Source organism: Pan paniscus, chromosome 13, assembly GCF_029289425.2.
Source record: "Pan paniscus chromosome 13, NHGRI_mPanPan1-v2.0_pri, whole genome shotgun sequence".
NCBI lineage: Eukaryota > Metazoa > Chordata > Mammalia > Primates > Hominidae > Pan > Pan paniscus.
In genome coordinates, this window is record NC_073262.2 from 25799976 (window position 1) to 25818069 (window position 18094).

Here is an 18094-nt window from a genome sequence, read left to right on the forward strand (position 1 = left end):
CTTTCAATAGTCTCTATCCAGGTGAGACAAAAACACTAAAGACTGTCTTGATTAACACCAAATAAAACCCAGTTCTATCTCCAACTTCCATCCTTGTGAGACTCTCTCATCTAATTACAGTAACTGCTCAACAATAATGTGGAACAAATGCAGTGCCAATTATTAGAACTAGAACAAGGAAGCAGTTTTCAGAAAGTATCCCTAAAGTCCATGATTTGGATCTATAATTTGAACCAAATAACCTGCTCTACTAATTAAAGACTGACCTGTCAGGAGATTTAAAATGCTATTTGATGGAACATCCCTAAATGCCATTTCCAGGTCTCTGTCAAACCATCTAGAAAATGCAATTCAATTCCAGTAAAGTTTGTTACATGACAGATGTGACTAGGTACAAAAAGAAATATTAGACTCAAGCTTGATTTTCAAGAAGCAAATGATGGCAACATCATTTCCAAGAAGAAAAAACAAAAAGATTTTACAAGCAATAGGTTATGTTTTTTCTTTTAAGAAATCATGTAAATGATATATGTTAGCTGAAAACATCTTTTAAAGGAGTTGAATAACCAAATATGGGGTCTAATTTGTTTCTTTTTTTTAAAAAAAAATCATCATTTACCTATGCAGTACTATATTTTGAAGACACATCTCTGGCCAATGACCTCAAGGTGATCAGTCCAACAAAAAAGATTAGTAGGTAGAATGTGAAATTGTGCTGGGTATTAGGGTACCATTATACCCCATAAACCAAGAGTAGAGTAGTTCCAGGTCTCATTTGACACTTAGGCCCAAGTTAGCTGTAACTGAAAGGAGACAAGGAACTGGGGGTATTCTATAAGAGATCCATTTTTCTGCTCCTAGCACATATTCTGCAAGGTCTTCCTGCTACAATATAACAGGATCCTGGGGAAATATAACAATCTTATAATGCATTTATGACCACCAAAAAATTAAAGAAAATGTCCCAAGAAAGTACATAGATACACACATGCATACATACATACAAGGAAGAGGGGAGGAAAGGAAGGAAATATAAAATAAAAATAGTAAGTGGCAAGCACACACACAAGTCAGGGTAGCCCTGGGAGCAGGTGCTGCTAAGTCCTCTGGAACCAGAGACTGAGCGCTGGGACCCTCCCATGGTGGGGCAGCTGAACCCGAGACTTGGGCAATAAGTCAAGATCCTTAAAGGTTACTAATGCAGTCCCAGATCAGTCCTGATCCCAAGTTCCAGGACACAAGAAATTTAAATCTTCTCTGGAGGAAAGTTCTCAGTTTGAGCCCTCGATACTGTTAAATTTTATCAAATATAAGCTCACACAAATAATTTCTCAAAACATAAGAAAACAAAACAATGTAAATGAGAGTTGGCATAAATGATAAACAACAGAATTACACCCTCAATTACCAAATATCCAGTATTCTCAGACATAGAATATTACTATATATAAAATATTTCATATACTAAAATATGAAATATTAAAATGAACAAACAAAAAGAGACTTTAAGAAAATGACCAGAAAGATTTGCAAACTAGCCACAGAGAATTACAAAACAACAACAGTATAAAATCATTAAAACTGAAAACTCAATGGACGGATTAAACCACAGATTTATATAGCTGAATAGAGAATTACTGACCTGACAAAGCTTATGAAAATAAAAAAAATGACCAGAATGCAGTACAGAGAGAAAGATAAAGATATGGAAATTATTAAAAGGCTATTAAGAGGCATGAAGCACAGAAGAAGAAGGTTGAACACAAGTCTAATGGACGTCCTGGAAGGAGAGAATAGAGAATGGAGGAGAGGTAATTTTGTGACACAATGGCCAGGGTTTCTCTAGAACTGGTGATAGACACCAATCCAAAGATGCAGAAACACCCTATATTCCAGGCAGAAGAAATCAAAAGCATGGCTGACCCTTGAACGACACAGGTTTGAACTGTGTGGATACACTTATACATGGATTTTCTTCTGCCTCTCCCACCCTTGAGATGCAAGACCAACCCTTCCTCTTTCTTTTCCTCCTCAGCTGACTCAATGTAAAGATGACAAGGATGAGGACCTTTATCCGTACTTTTCACTTTATCAATGGTAAATATATTGTCTCTACCTTATGATTTTTGTAATAGCATTTTCTTTTCTCTGGCTTACTTTATTGTAAGAATACAACATATAATACATATAACATACAAAATAAGTATGCATTGACTGTTTATTGGTAAGGCTTCTGGCCAACAGTAGGCTATTAAGTAGTTAAGTTTTGGGGGAGTCAGAAATCATACATGGATTTTCAACCACGCAGAGGGGTCAGCGCCCCTAAGCCCACCGTTGTCCAAGAGTCAACTATATTCCACATCTAGAGACATTGAAATGATACTACAGAATACCAAAAGCAACCACAATGTTATGAAGGCAGCCAGAAAAGAGGTCAGCAATTAGACTGACAGCTAATTTCTCAGCAGCCACACTGAAGTCAGAAGATAGTAGTTATCTTCTTTTCATTTTCACTTGCATTTGTTTAATTATGAAGAGTTTAAGCATCTCTTCTCAAGTTCAAGGGTCAGTTGTACTTATTTACTTATAAACTGACAGTAGTTATCTTCAAAGTGGTAGGAGAAAATAAGTCTTAACTAGAACACCCAATGAAGAAATTTTTTAAGAATGAGAAAGAAATACATTTTCTTATACACAAAAACAGAGGAGTTTACTATCAACAAAACTTCAAAAGAATATCTAAAGACCTTACTTTAGGAAGGAGGAGATAAGGAATGTCAAGGATTAGAAAAGTTGGTATATAGGTAGGTAATCTTAAATGAGTATTTTTAAACCGTCTCTGTAAAACAAAAAATATTTACACTGTGGTGGTAAAAGGAGTCAGAACTAAAATATCGGGCAACAATAGCATATAATTCAAGAGAGAGTGATTGGAGTTAAGGTACTCGAAGATGCTTGAGTTCTTTGGAAATGGGGTTAGGATACCAACTTTATTCACAGTGGGAGAAAGTGGTATCATAGACCTAATCCACCAAGACCTCAAGCCAGGACTTCCTCACCACTTTCCCTCCTAACCTAATCCACTCCAGCCAAGCCTGTCCTCCACATTTGTGATGGGGGAGAGGTTGACTTGTTTCCTGACAGAATTAAATTCTCCGGAGAATTCCATGGCCCCTGGAGGCAGGGTGGCTTCCCTGGGTGGAAGAGGGGCTTAGAGCAAAGAAAAACCCTCCAGGAAGAGGAAAGAGTGTTTTGGCAGCTTAAACTTTCAGCTGTGTCTAGAGAGTAATCTACTTAGCCTAACTTGCAGGCCAGGTGTGGCTTTGTTTGTGAAGGGCTTTGTCGGGGCCAGGCGTTGTTTGACTTTGGCAAACAGGGTTGGAGATTAGTGATTTGTGACGTTACAGCACTGACTGGGAGGTAAGATGTGTTTGAGTTCCTGGGTTTTACCAATCCAGAGGTTTGGGATGGCGGAAATGAGGCAACATGAAAAGTTTCTGTTTGACTGGGAGAACCCAATTTCCTCCTGGAATTTTTCTGCTAGATGCAGTCTGACCACATCGATCCACACCAACTTTCTTCTTATAAAATAATAAATCACAGAAAGACCATCCTTCAAAGGCTTCTTTGTAACCTGGTTGCTGAGCCTGGGTCTACCTGAATGTTGGGCTGTAGGAAAATGACCTACAGAAGCTTCTTGTGGCCATTTCTTCATCACATTCCCTGATAACTTGGACAGTGGGGTTGGTACAGGGAGGGGGAGGTGGGAAAAGAGTTGGGGATGAGCAACACTGCAATTGGAACCTAACTTGTAGAATTTGGGCTCCTTTTTACGTAATCCTAAAGCAAGCAAGTAGAAAGGTCTGTTGGCCAGGGAAAAAAATGCATAACACATTTAAGTGCCAGTTCCAAATTATTTATGAACTATCTAATATTTTCATGGGCTCTATTTCTGATGAACTCCATTAGAGGAATTAGTGAGCAGTGGCAATAATGGCTAATAGTTGCCCGGCTAATGCAACTTCAGGACTGTTAGAAGTGATGCTACTCTCGTGGGTTGCTAAGGACAACCCTAGTTGAGAATGCTGAGCTACTCCAGCATGCACACCTGTTCGTTGTATCATGTGATGCCCACTTAACATCATGGGTTTCAGAACCCCTGCCAAAAAAACAGACCATGCACTTATCACTAAACACACCTTTATGTGGGTTTTCCACATGCACATAATTGCCCTGAGCACTGATAACAATTATCTGCTATATGCAAAGAGGAGATAATGTTCTCTGCCCAGTGGAAAAACTGTCATTGATAATTACAAGGTAGTTGGTCTCAGCCCCAAAAAGGACTGTATATTGGCATCCCCCAAGAAGTATTGTATTTATAAGCCATATTCTTGGAGGGGTTAGTGCAGTGAGGAATTAAAAGGACAAGACATTCTTTAATATTTTCAACAAAGGGAATTAGTACTTCAGAAAATTAGTGAGTAAATATTTATGAGAGTTCAGTATGCTGTTTGGTTATGGTAAAAATAGGAAGAATGGCCCTTGGATTCCATAGGAGTGGGTCCTTAACTAGAAAAGCATACAGCAAAGGAACCCGGTGGGGCCTTCTTGGATAACATCAGGTGAGTATTACATTTCCTACATATGTGCTGCTAAATCATCCAAAACTTCACGAATTCTTGTGGTGAAGAACTGTGGTATTTTACAGCATTTTAAAATTATTATTTATGTATTTATTTAGAGACGAAGTCTCTCTCTGTCGTCCAGGCTGGAGTGCAGTGGCGCAATCTCAGCTCACTGCAACCTCTGCCTCCCGGGTTCAAGCGATTCTCCTGCCTCAGCCTCCCGAGTGAGTAGCTGGGGGTGCGTGCCACCATGCCCAGTTAATTTTTGTATTTTTAGTAGAGACAGGGTTTCACCATGTTGGCCAGGATGGTCTCGATCTCTTGACCTCGTGATCTGCCTGCCTCGGCCTCCCAAAGTGCTGGGATCACAGGCGTGTACAGCATTTTAAAATTGTTCTTTTCTTCCTCCCTCCCTTTTCTTTTCTTTCCTTTTCTCATGAAGAGGACACAAAGGCCAAGATTACCAGTTTAGTGCCCTTTCCTCCACATAGTAATTGTCCAACTTTAGTTACGTACAGATCTTTTTTTAAAGATCTTCCCTTGAATTCCCATAATGTTAACGCTAATTATCATTATTAGGGTGTTACTTAGAAAACAATCAACATAAAACCAGGCCCAAAATCCTTAGACATACTACCCTTCATCTACCAACACCACAGAACATGCATAAATAAATACAACCAAAACCATAAAGCCAATAGCATTCAAGTTAAGTTAAAAGCATTAATTTAACATGCTGGATGATGTTCTGCTGAAACCACACTGCTGCCCAAATGAGGAGCTGTATGGTACTGATCACTGTGGCATGGATTCTCTGGAGCTCAGCAAGCATTTACTCCTGTTCCATGTGATGACTGAATCCTCCTGCCACCTTGCTTCTGGAACTACTGTGAAACCTTTCTTCATCAGCCTTCTGTGTGGGCATTTGCTCTTTGAATGTAAACAGTGCTCTGGGATCAAATTAAATCTACCGTGATTTTTTCTTAAGAACACTCCACATTGAAAGTGGTCCTGCTTGACACTAATTTGAACACAAACCTAATGTAGATGCAGACACGGAAACCATGTCACAGTACTCAGTTATAAGGTAGTCATCCAAATGATCCAGAATATGCCTATCTTAAATTTTTATTGCCATCCAAATAAAAGCAACATGCGAAAATCTGTATAGAGGACTCACAAATCCCCAAAGTCCATAAATGTTCAGAGGCCCTCAGCCCCCAAAGTGAGAAACCGCCCTGTGGAATGCTGTCTGGTGACCATGTGGTTACACAGACAAGCTGCCCTGAGTATGTACTGAAATGAGAAACATGCTCTCACTCATAGGTGGGAATTGAACAATGAGAACACTTGGACACAGGGTGGGGGACATCACACTCCAGGGCCTGTCATGGGGTGGGGGGAGGGGGGAGGGATAGCATTAGGAGGAATAACTAATGTAAATGACGAGTTAATGGGTGCAGCACACCAACATGGAACATGTATACATATGTAACAAACCTGCACATTGTGCACATGTACCCTAGAACTTAAAGTATAATAAAAAAAAAAAAAGAAAAAGAAAAAATAATAATTTTTTAAAAAAAGAAAAAAAGAAATGAGAAACATGCCTCCATCAAAACCTGGAGGGGTGGGGTTAGGAGCTGGAGCAGAACTGAAACAGCTATTATAAAGAATAAAATCAGAGCTAACACAAGATGACTAGAAAGATGGCCACAGAGAAAGCACAGCACCCACAGACTTGTGACACGATCTCGGCAGTGCTGAGTGCTCTTTCGGGAGCTCCCAGCTCTCCCACTGTGACCCAGTTTTCATGGCAAAATGGATGCAATATTTAAGGCCTTTCTGGAAGACTGCAGTCCAGAGGGGTGTGAAATATGAACCATGCTTGAGATTCCACTAAATGGGTCCCCAGTGCTGCTACTGAAACAAACTTCCACAATTATGGTGATAGTTTGTTTTGGTCTGTTTCTTTCTCGTTTGGGGTTTTTCCATTTGCCCCTTCACCTCCACCAGCACTGGATCCATTATTGGCCCTGCTCTGTGCTCCAGGAGGGTGACTCCTGAAGGCAGCACCACCCAGGGTTCTGTGCCAGGTGACTTTTGGTTGGGTTCTGTCAGTGGGAGGCACTAGCATGAGACTAGAGGGAGAGAGGAACGGGAGGTTGAGGTGTTCCCTCCAATCCTTGGGTGCTTCACTGCAGCATCTCTGGTGAAAGCTGTGTCCTTCCACAGCCCCGGCCCCGGCAGGTCCTGCTTCTCTGTGGCTGCAGCTCTAAGTGCTCATGGAACATTACTTCCTTCTACCACCCCTTCAGCCCAGGACTGGCTATGAGCCCTCATGAAACACTATGTCCCTCTCTCATCCCTTCAGCCCAGAGCTGGACATGACTTTTCACTGTTGGAGTACCTTGTTTGCTCTTTAACCCTGCACACACTTCTGTGACTATAGCCCTTCATGACATCCTCTTCATTTGAACCAATGGGGTGAATTCTGTGTTCTGCTGGGACTGCAACAATCATCAGATTTGGTCAGTCAAATCAGCTCTATGTGAACTCCTAAATGCAGATTAGAGTTTTGAAAATTAATCGCATAAAAAAGTAGAAAAAGCACTCACCATCTCTCAGGGAAGCAAACCCATTAAGATGAATTGCATAAAAAACAAAAGTGAACTGGACCCTCTAAATCCACTCTTGAAAAAATTTAGCTTCAGAAAACAATACCTTAGGAAATAAAAAAGCTATCTTCATGAAGAAAACTAGTATCATGTCATCTATAGCAGAGGAAATTTTAGAAACAACCTATATGTCCAACGGGATGGGAATTGTTAAATTATGACATATCAACTTAATGAACTATGATGCCACCTTGAAATATCATTAAGACTTTGCCAGGCGGAGTGGCTCATACCTGTAATCACAGCACTTTGGGAGGCTAAAGCAGGTGGATCACTTGAGGTTAGGAGTTTGAGACCAGCCTGGCCAACATGGTGAAACCCTGTCTCTACTGAAAATACAAAAATTAGCCGGGTGTGGTGGCGCACACCTGTAGTCCCAGTTACTTGGGAAGCTGAGGCAGGCAGATCACCTGATCTTGGGAGGTAGAGGTTGCAATGAGCCGAGATCACGCCACTGCCCACTCCAGCCTGGGTGACAGAGTAAGACCCTGTCTCACAAAAAAAAAAAAAAAGACTTTGTAGCATAGTAGCAAAAAATGTTTATATTAATAATGATAAATAGAACAGATATTTGGACGTGCATCAGAATTTTAATTATGTAAAAATATATATGCAGCCACGTGCCGTGGCTCATGCCTGTAATCCTAGCACTTTGGGAGGCTGAGGTGGGCGGATCATGAGGTCAGGAGATAGAGAACATCCTGGCTAACCCGGTGAAAACCCGTCTCTACTAAAAATACAAAGAAATTAGGCATGTGTGGTGGCGGGCGCCTGTAGTCCCAGCTACTTGGGAGGCTGAGGCAGGAGAATGGCATGAACCTGGGAGGCGAAGCTTGCAGTGAGCCGAGATCACGCCACTGCACTCCAGCCTGGGAGACAGTGAGACTCCATCTCAAAAAAAAAAAAAAAAAAAATATATATATATATATGTATATATACACACACATATATATATACACACATATATATACACATATATATATATATACATGCATGTCCCTAAAAGTTAGATGACATTTCACAAAACTAAATCCTATATTGGAGAACTCAAAATTCTAAGTACTGTAAATTTCTTTTCTAAAATATCCTTAAAAATGAAACAAAAGAAATAAAACAAAGGACATAATATTCACAGACCACATGGCTATAGCTTGTGACAGCAGAGGTGCATTCTAGGAGCTCAGGGCTCCCCAAGACTATACCCTGCCTTCCAATCAATAAGCAGCCTTAAGCAGAACATTTAACTTCAGTCTCCATTCCTTTTCTCTGCAGTAGGATGGCTACTGACCCACTCACAATAATGTACATTTAATAAAGCTAACAGGACTGCAAAATTTTGTTTTTGCTTTCATCCACATGCCTCACTTTACCTACTGTCTATATATGCTGGCTCTAGCTGGGACAATTTAAAATGAAAGCATTTCCTTAGACTATTTGTTGTTGTTCAGTGCTTGTGAGCTCTGTTTCAGAGATTGCACACTTTCACTAGGAAGCGGTAGGATGAACATCGCCATTTGGGGGCCTTCACTGGAGCTTTTAGAATATGTTTCATGCTCCTCCTTAAAGAGATCCTATCTAGCAGAGTGATAACAGATTGATGGCCATGACCTTCTTCACATTCTTCTAACTCCTTTTAAAATGAAATCAAAGCTCTTGCTGCTGATGCCTACGGGCCCGGAGCCAAGGCAATGTAATGAAGGCTACATATCATCCCTCACCCTCAAGACCGTCAACTGAGTTCATCGTTAATGTGTTCACGTCACAAAGGTACATGTCAAAAGACAGGAAAATCCAAGAGAAATGTACTTTCCCCATTCCCAAGGTCTATTTTCTTTAAACAGTGGTTGTCAGAAAGACAATGTCTTCGTGTGGAAGACAAATATGATATCATATTGACATTACAACAAAACACATTTACAGACATAAAGCTTCTTACGCTTTAATTTTAAACTGATGGTTTGATATCTTTCTAAATTGTACATTTCAGCAGAGTTTTTTTAAACTAAAACATTTATTGGTCTAAAATACATATTAACTTGAAATATTGCCATTCCCATTTCATAGCCAAGTGATAATAATTTTCTTTAATTACACATTAACTCCAATGTATTACCTGGATAGGCAGTTATTGTTTTAACAGGGTCAAGATTAATGGGCAGGTGTTCCGCGATAATCTGAGTGAAAAGAAATAAAGGAATTATACATGATTCATTTTCTTACTTCTCTGAGCTGAATAATATTAATAACACTGCCACCTTACATTTATAAAGCACTTTTCGGTTTCAGAGTATTTTCGTATCTGGGATTACATTTTCCTGCATTTTTTACCTTTGACAGATCCTTCCAGGTAATACACAACTCTACCGCTTTTCAACTTTCTGTTTCAAACATTGTGTTTGTGTGTTTATATTAATGGGATACAGTGAGAGGCAGTAGATTAACCACAGCCTTTAGAAACAGACAGACCTGGGTTCAAATTTCAGCCCAACCATTCACTACATGATCTTGAATAAATTACTCCGAGAATCAGTTTTGTCATAGTTAAAATGGGGTCAGTGGAAGAGCTAAGTAACATATCACTTATGTAAAAGGTCTGAGACATATCTGGCACATAGCAAGCACTCAAGAAATAAAGTAGTTATTGCTGTTATTAGCAGCTATTTCTACTCTGTCTTGAACATTTTCTTGCCTCCCTCTGATTTGTTTTCTTCAAAATATCTGGATTCAGAGGCAGATGGAGGATGCAGAAAATCAAGAATAATATTAGCCCCAAAAAGTGTACCAGAAGGAACTGCATCAAGGCAATCTCAAGTGTCCTCTGCCCTGAGAGCCTTACTCGAGCAAATAGTCTGCAAAAACTCATGCATTTTCTTTCTGCTTAACAGAATGTAAAGTTAACTGTGCTTTGTAAAAATCCAGTATTTATCAGTTGGCATTCCTGTATTCTCAGTTTAAAAGTATATATCAAACCCAAGAAAACATCTCAAATAAAAAGTGCTCTTTGGTTACCATGGTACCCAGCCTCGGTAGTGGTGGTCCCCAGAGACTGCACCCCCTGGTAGTCACAGCTATGTAGCCGCCCCAGCCCCAGCACACACACTGAAGCCTGGCTAGTCTCTTATGCAGCCAATAGAATGAGGTGGAAATGATGACTGGAACTTTGAGGCTGTCATAAAAGACATTGGAGTTTCTGCCTTGGTCTCTTGGATTACTTGCTCTGGGGAAAGCCAAGCACCACATCATGAGGACACTCAAAGAGATCCACATGGAGAAGGACCAATTTGCTAACACCAACTGCCAGCTTAGAAATAAATCCTCCAGCCTTCAGATGACCACAGCCCTAGCCTAGATGTGACTACAACCTGGTGAGAGACCCTAACCCAGAACTGCTTAGCCAAGTTACTTCTGGATTCCTGAATTCAGAGAAACCATGAAAGATAATAAATGATTATTGGTGCTTTACAACACTAAATTTTGGAGTACTTTGTTACATAGCAATAGATGATTATTATAATAACAAGGATAATTTGGCAAGACTAAATTGGAACAACTTGACCCTTCACCATATAGCTACATAACCCAAAGAACATGGACAAAAATGACAGATGAGCAACAAGGTCCTGCTATACAAAGGAAAGTGGCCTTAATATACAGACCAGGTACATATATTAAGCATAACCACTTCACACATTGACAAATCCCCAAAATGCCACACTAATTCCAAAAGCCTTAAAAAAAAAAAAAAAAAAAAAGGAATGAGGTCAAGCACAGTAAATCACACCTGTAATCCCAGCACTTTGGGAGGCTAAGGTGGGCTGATCACTTGAGATCCAGAGTTTGAGACCAGCCTGACTAACATGGCGAAACCCCATCTCTACTAAAAATATAAAAATTAGCTAGGCATGGTGGTGCTCGCCTGTAGCCCCAGCTACTCAGGAGGCTGAGGCACGAGAATCACTTGAACCCGGGAGGCAGAGATATCAGTGAGCCAAGATCAAACCACTTCACTCTTGCCTGAGCGACAGAGGGAGACTCAAAAAGTCTCAAAAAAAAAAAAAACATGAATGACATATATGATTATATAAAAATGTACATTGTCTATGAAAAGCTATAAATATAGTAAATTTGTAGTATATTAAAAACTATAAAGTAAAAATCTAATAACAAATGAGGAAAATTATCAGCAATGTAGGATAGACTGAGGGTTACTACTCTCCATATAAAAGAGAATGTATAAATCAATAAAAGGAAATCACTCAATAATAAAACAGCAGACAAGACCGAGAGATTCAAATAAACAAGAAGGGGCCCAAAGACTGAGCTCTAGGGCACTAGAGTATTTAGATATTAGGAAGACGGGGATTCTGCAAAGGAGACCAAGCAGTGGCTACTAGGATAGGGGGGAAACTAGAAGCTTCTGATGTCCAGGAAGCCAAGCATCAAAGAGTTTTGAGAAAGAAAGAGTGGTGAAAAGCTCCAAACCCTGTTTACAAGGTCAAGGAAGATGAGAACTAAACATTTATTAGATTTTGCCACATGAAATCACTGGTGGCAGCCACATCTCATCCAATTTCTCTTCCTATTGTCAACAAATGTTTGCTGAGTGCCCATTATATGTCAGGCACAGTACTTCTTGAATTTAGCTTCCATCCTTTTATGTTGTAACTGCCAACATGTCATAACTGCTAATACAGTTCCTTCCTTCAGGTTACTTCCAGGACACGAGAGATTCTTGAGTGTGGGGGGATGAGAAAAGGGTCAAAGTGGTCAGATTCAAATCGAATAGGTGTCAGAAAATGGCACAACAGCAAATTAGTAGTAAATATTAGCAGAGGGTTAGGAGATATCTCACTAATAATCACAATTAACAATTTTAAGAATTCTTTATACCTACAGCAGTATGGTTAAGCTAGGTTCTGCTGCCGTAACAACCCCTCAATCTCAGTGATCTGACACAGTACAGTAGATCTCCCCTATCTTTGTCAGAGACATTCCAAGATGCTCACTGGATGCCTGGAACTGCAGATAGTACCAAACCCTACATATACTATGTTTTGTCCTATAGATACATACCTATGATAAAGTTTAATTTAGAAATTAGGCACAATAAAATATTTAAAGCAATAATTAAATAGAACAAGTATAACAATACACTGTAATAAAAGTTATGTGAATATGGGCTCTCTCAAAATATCTTATTGTACTATACTCATCTTTCTTGTGATGATGTGAGATGATAAAATGCCTACATGATGAGATGGAATGAGGTAAATGACATAGGCTTTGTGACATAATGTTAGGCTACTGTTAACTTGAACACAAGCACTGCAATACGGTCTCAGTAGATCTGATAACCAAGATGCCTACGGGCAGGTCGCATATAAAGCATGTACAAAAGCTGAACAAAGAAATGACTCGTGACAGTGAGAGGTTGTGTCACACTATTCAGAACTGCCTACAATTTAACATTTATAAATTGTTTATTTCTGGAATTTTCCATTTAATATTTTCAGACTGAGGCTGACCGTAGGTAATCGAAACCTTGGAAAGTGAAACCATGGATAAGAGGAGACTGATATATTGGTCTATTTCTTGCTTCCTCAAAGCCTACGGTGGGTCTAGTCACCTCTTCTGGATAAGTATCTTCCATGTGTTATCTTAGCTTCCAGATAGTTCTAAACTGTGAAACATTCCCAACTCTAAACATTTCCACAATCACCACAGCAGAGGAAGAGAGTCCTAACAGGTCTCACATAAGCAATTAAGTGATCTGGCTCAAAAGTGGCTCATGTTCAAGCACAACTCGATGGCCAGCAAGAATCATAAGACCTGTTCAATTGCAAGGGGAATCAGGAAGAGGAATCTTCCCATTAAGATAAACCAGACATGGGTGAGCATTCTAAGTTTCTACTATAATCAGGATTCTAGTTTTTCAAAGGATCTGACATCTAATTATCCATTTGACCATGAAAACATCCCAATAAGGTAGATAGAAAACAGCTTAGAATTTCCATTTACAGATGTGGCAATTGAAGCATCAAAAGTTTAAACAACTTATCTAATTAGTGGTAATATTTATTTAAATCACTGTAGGCTGGGCATGGTGGCTTACACCTGTAATCCCAGCACTTTGGGAGGCCAAGGCGAGAGGATCACGAGGTCAGGAGTTCAAGACCAGCCTGGCCAACATGGTGAAATCCCATCTCTACTAAAAATACAAAAATTAGCTGGATGTAGTGGCGAGTGCCTGTAATCCCAGACGCTTGGGAGGCTGAGGCAGGAGAATCAATTGAACCTGGAGGCAGAGGCTGCAGTGAGCCGAGACCATGCCACTGCACTCCAGCCTGGGCAACAGAGCAAGACTCCATCTCAAAATAATAATAATAATTTAAATTACTAGAGTGAGGATTGCCTTCCAGCTTTATGAGCTTTCTTTCCACAAGTCCATGTTGCCATTAACTAGGGGAAAAATGAGGATCACTGATATCTGTAGTCATTATGGTATATCTAAAATATCACAGAATAGAATACTACATGATTTTCTAAGAACATTAGACAAAGAAGACCCTTTGAAATAGCTAGAATTAGTCCTTTCAAACATAGTCTTGGCAATGACTGGTTGACATTAAAATGAAAGCCAGAAAGGCTTAGGATGGAAGAACGCTTGGGTTTTCCTAAGAACACTTGAATCTCCTGTCTCTGCATCTATCACTAAAGATTAGCCCTTAGAACAGTAGTGTGTGAACCCCCTTCATGTTAACACTGAACTTGAAATTTCAACATTTCCAACAGTTTTAATTTGGAGGCTGCTGACAGCCCAGCTCTAATGGAAACCAGTCTTCATGACTTCTGTGTTAAGCCTTAAGGTACAATTTCCTTCTCTCAGATATGTGGGGTCTTGATATGGCTTTAGGGTAGCAGGGAAGAACTGCACTGGGGGTTTCCTTTATCATGAGTGATTTAATTCAGCAGCACAAAATGCTAACACTTTTCCAAAAGAAATGTATATCCTAGATTCCTAGGTCAAAATGAAATATCACTTGGCATTGAGATAAAAGCATTACTTATAATGATAAGACTTTTCTCCAAAGGTTGTGCACTCAGAAAAAGAGTTGAAAGAGTGATTAGCTGTAAGCTCTTATTTTTTTTCAATTCTTAAATTCCATACTTGAATCCTTAATTTAGAGGCTGGTATGTGAGTAAAGTACCAAACAAGAGCCTCAACTAGTATCAGGTCAAGTCCTTGAAGTTCGGTCCACAGATTCCCTTCCCTTTGCTTTATTAAGCTTTCAGAGGGAAAGAGGAAGGAATGGAATGTCCAATGTCAAGATAAATGGCACATGCCCAAATCTAACAGTTGTCAACCACCTAATATTCCATCTTAGAAATGGACAAGCGTTTTCAGTCCAAAACTCTACACCATCTTGTCAATACCTTACATAGCAAAGGCACTTAATGTAGTGAAGATAATTTCATCTCCTGAAAAGTAACCATGCAGCTCACTCCAGGAAGCCAACTGAACTCAGTTTTTGTGGTAGTCAGAAAAAGCCCTGCCCAGAGAGTGTGGAGAAGGTGCCAGATGAGTGTTCCAATTAAAACAGCATGAAATCTGGGTTTTATTCCCAGATTGATCAATTACTAGCAATTTCTAGATCTATTTTTTTAAAACCCACTAGAGACTATAGTGAGACTCAAATGGAACAGCATATACACATGAAAGCACCTTACATTTGAATAGTGCCTTACAGATTGCAATGTATTTCACTTAATATTGTTCCCCCTGGTATATATGAAGAGCCCAACGTTATACTGCCCACTTAGCCAGGACAGAAAACTTTGCAGTAGAGTCTCTTCCCATCTCAAAGGCTATTTATCTTTCTTGACTTCATCTCAGAATTTTACATCTGAAAGTTGACCTTGATATCCTTCCATCCTTTTCCCCATCATAAAACACAAATCTTTGAGCAAAACCATCCAAGAGCATTATTGAGTCCTTTGAAAACTTTTAAGCATTCCACATCCTTTAAGTAGGGGGATCACATACTTCAACCTCCAAACTAGGACACCTCTGAAAGTGAAAGGGAACTCTATAAATAATGACACAAAGACAATAGAAAAACTAAGACTGTCTTTACAAGCCAACCTCCTTACAAATCTAAAGGTCCATGCTGAGGTACAACTTAGGGAGCAGATGAAACCTTAAAGGATATCTATAAATAAAAACACATTTTCATTAATTTATTTTTCTGATGCATTCCATTTTCTCCACCTGATTTTGCCGATGGTAGGTACCATGTAAACTTTCATTCCTCTCCTACCATACCTTCTATCTGCCTTCTTCTCCTGTTCAACAAGTCAGTAAACTGGGCAGAAAAAATACATATCACCTGGTGTTTCTATTTAAAGGAACTCTTTGTTTATTTTGGCTTATTGTTTCTACAAACACAGAAACTATACTGAATGGAAAATAACCATCAGTTATATTCCCAGCACCTAGAACCAAACACTGCTAACATTTCAGCAACAGTTGTTCCAGTTCGTTTTCAATAATTAATTACACTAGTAATGTATGAATATTTTTGTCCCTTTTAAAAGAGACAAAAAGTTTGAAGGAATAATATAATGACCCAAGAACCTGCTAATTTTCAGGCACTTAACATTTAAGTCATTCCACTTAAACCTCATACTAACCATTAATGATGGTACTATTTTTATATACATATTACAAAAAAGGAAACCAAGGGTGAGAGACATTAAGGGATGTATATGCGAGCCAGATTTTAGTCCCAAGTACTTCCAGATTCCAAAACTCATTCTATTTCTACCATATAATATTATTTTTAAGGCTTTATGCATTTCTTCCTGTCTTTTCTCTGCATAGCTTTTTGTTTGTTTAACCTAAATGTACTATGTATACCATATTCTATCTTTGTATGTATTTTCACATATTAAACCTTGTGAGGATTGCATCTGAACAAGAGTACTGCAACTTGATTGGGAAAAAAATCAAACAGCATATAAAGTTATAAAGGGCAAAGTACAATTTTCCTCTATCCTCTCCATACCAAGGTCCACTCAATCTGTCTTTCAGAGGTAACTACAGGGAACTTTTTTTCATATCTCCTCTAAGACACCTAAGTCAGTCAGACATGCATCTCCTTACAACCCATTTTTGTGTTCCCCTTTACAACACAACTTCAACAGCTGCCTATGCTCACTGTTGCCACTTCCTCTCCTCCATTCTCTCTTGAATCCACTCCAATCAGACTTTCATTCTTACCACTTCAACCGGACTGCCCTTGTCAAGGTCCCAATGTCTTCCACATTGTCAAATCCCAAAGTTAGTTCTAAGACCTTATTTTCCTCAACTTTGAGCAGCAATTGACATAGTATATCACATCCTCTTTCTTGAAACACTTTCTTCTCTTGGCCCCTAGGATATCACTGTCTTGGATCTCATCGTGCCTGTTTGGCCATTTCTTCTTGGTCTCCTTTAATGGCTCTTCCTCATCTTCCTGACTTTTAAATGTTGGACAACCCCAATCTTTAGTCATCTCTCATTCTCTATCTATACTTACTTTCTATGTGGTCTCATCCAGACCTAACCTTTAAATGCCTTCTATATGCTGATGACACTCAAATTTATGTCTCTAGGCTAGACTTTTCCCCTGAACTTCAGATGTGTGTGTCCAACTGCCTTCTTAACACTTTATAGAAAATCTCAAACTCACCATGTCAAAACTGAACTTCTAATTCTCCACTCCCAATCTTCTCCATCCCAGTAAATGTCAGATGAAGAGACACACAACAATAATAAAACCTTGAAATCACTCTTAAGCTCTCTCTCCCCACCCCCATCCCACCATCTAATTCATCAGCAAATGCTGCTAGCTCTAACTTCTAAATATATCCCAAATCAGACTGATTTTTCATCACCTTCACCACTACCAACTCCTTAGGCCTGGAAGACTATAGTAACTTCCAACTTGGTCTCCCTGCTCTACCCTTTACCTATAGTCAATTCTCTACAAAGCAATAAAGATACCCTTTAAAAAGGTAAGTCAGGTCATGCCATTACTTTTCTCAAAACCACTAAATGGTTTCCATCCCCCTTTTAATAAAATCTACAGTTCTTACCACCTTCAGCAAAGCCTTACGTGATCCCCCATCCTCCTGGGGGTCCCTCTGACCTCACCTCCTATTATTCTCTCCCTTACTTTCTCAGTACACCCCAACACACTAGCCTCCTTGCCCATCCTCACAAATGCTAAGACCATGCTCTCCTCCTATTATTCTACCTCAGCACTTCGTCATTTACCTGTAGTGTCCTTCCACCAGATAACTACCAGCCACACTACTTCACTTTATTCTAGTCTCTGCTTCAATATCATCTTTTCGAGAGTTCTTCCCAGACACATATAGAGTACTGCATCCTATTCCACTCCCCATTGTTCTCTCCTTTTACTCTGCCTTATTTTTCTTCAAAGTACATATTACTACCTGATACAGAACTATTGTCTGTCTCCAGACATAGAATATAAACTCTTTGAGAGGAAAGATTTTGCTTTATTTGCTATTCTATATTTGATATCTTTCACATTGTCCATATTCAAAAAACAGTCATTGAATAAATGAAACACATCTCTAATCTATGTATATTTTTACATTAAAATGGAATTACATAATAAGTAAGGTTGTCATTTTCAGTAGTCAGATTGAAAAACCTCCTAACTCATAGGTCTTATGATACGGTACTCAGAAAGGACTTCCCTCAATATTGGGGAGTAC

The 18094-nt window shown here is 39.3% G+C and overlaps 1 protein-coding gene across 13 annotated transcripts in view; it reads right to left on the bottom strand.

The window, feature by feature from the left end:
- LYPD6B (LY6/PLAUR domain containing 6B) overlaps positions 1-18094 on the bottom strand; it is a 177283-nt gene that overhangs the window by 86703 nt on the left and 72486 nt on the right. For 3 of the 13 annotated variants that reach the window (XM_034954012.4, XM_057301392.2, XM_063595134.1), the window contains exon 2: positions 9420-9480. The exons of 5 other annotated variants lie outside the window; for them this stretch is intronic. The gene's annotated coding sequence lies outside the window, so the exon portion shown is untranslated. Of the gene's footprint in view, positions 1-7038; positions 7188-9419; positions 9481-10315; positions 11586-18094 lie in introns of those variants that run through there. 5 more of the 13 variants (XM_055108463.3, XM_055108460.3, XM_008969790.6 and 2 more) reach the window with 5 other exon arrangements.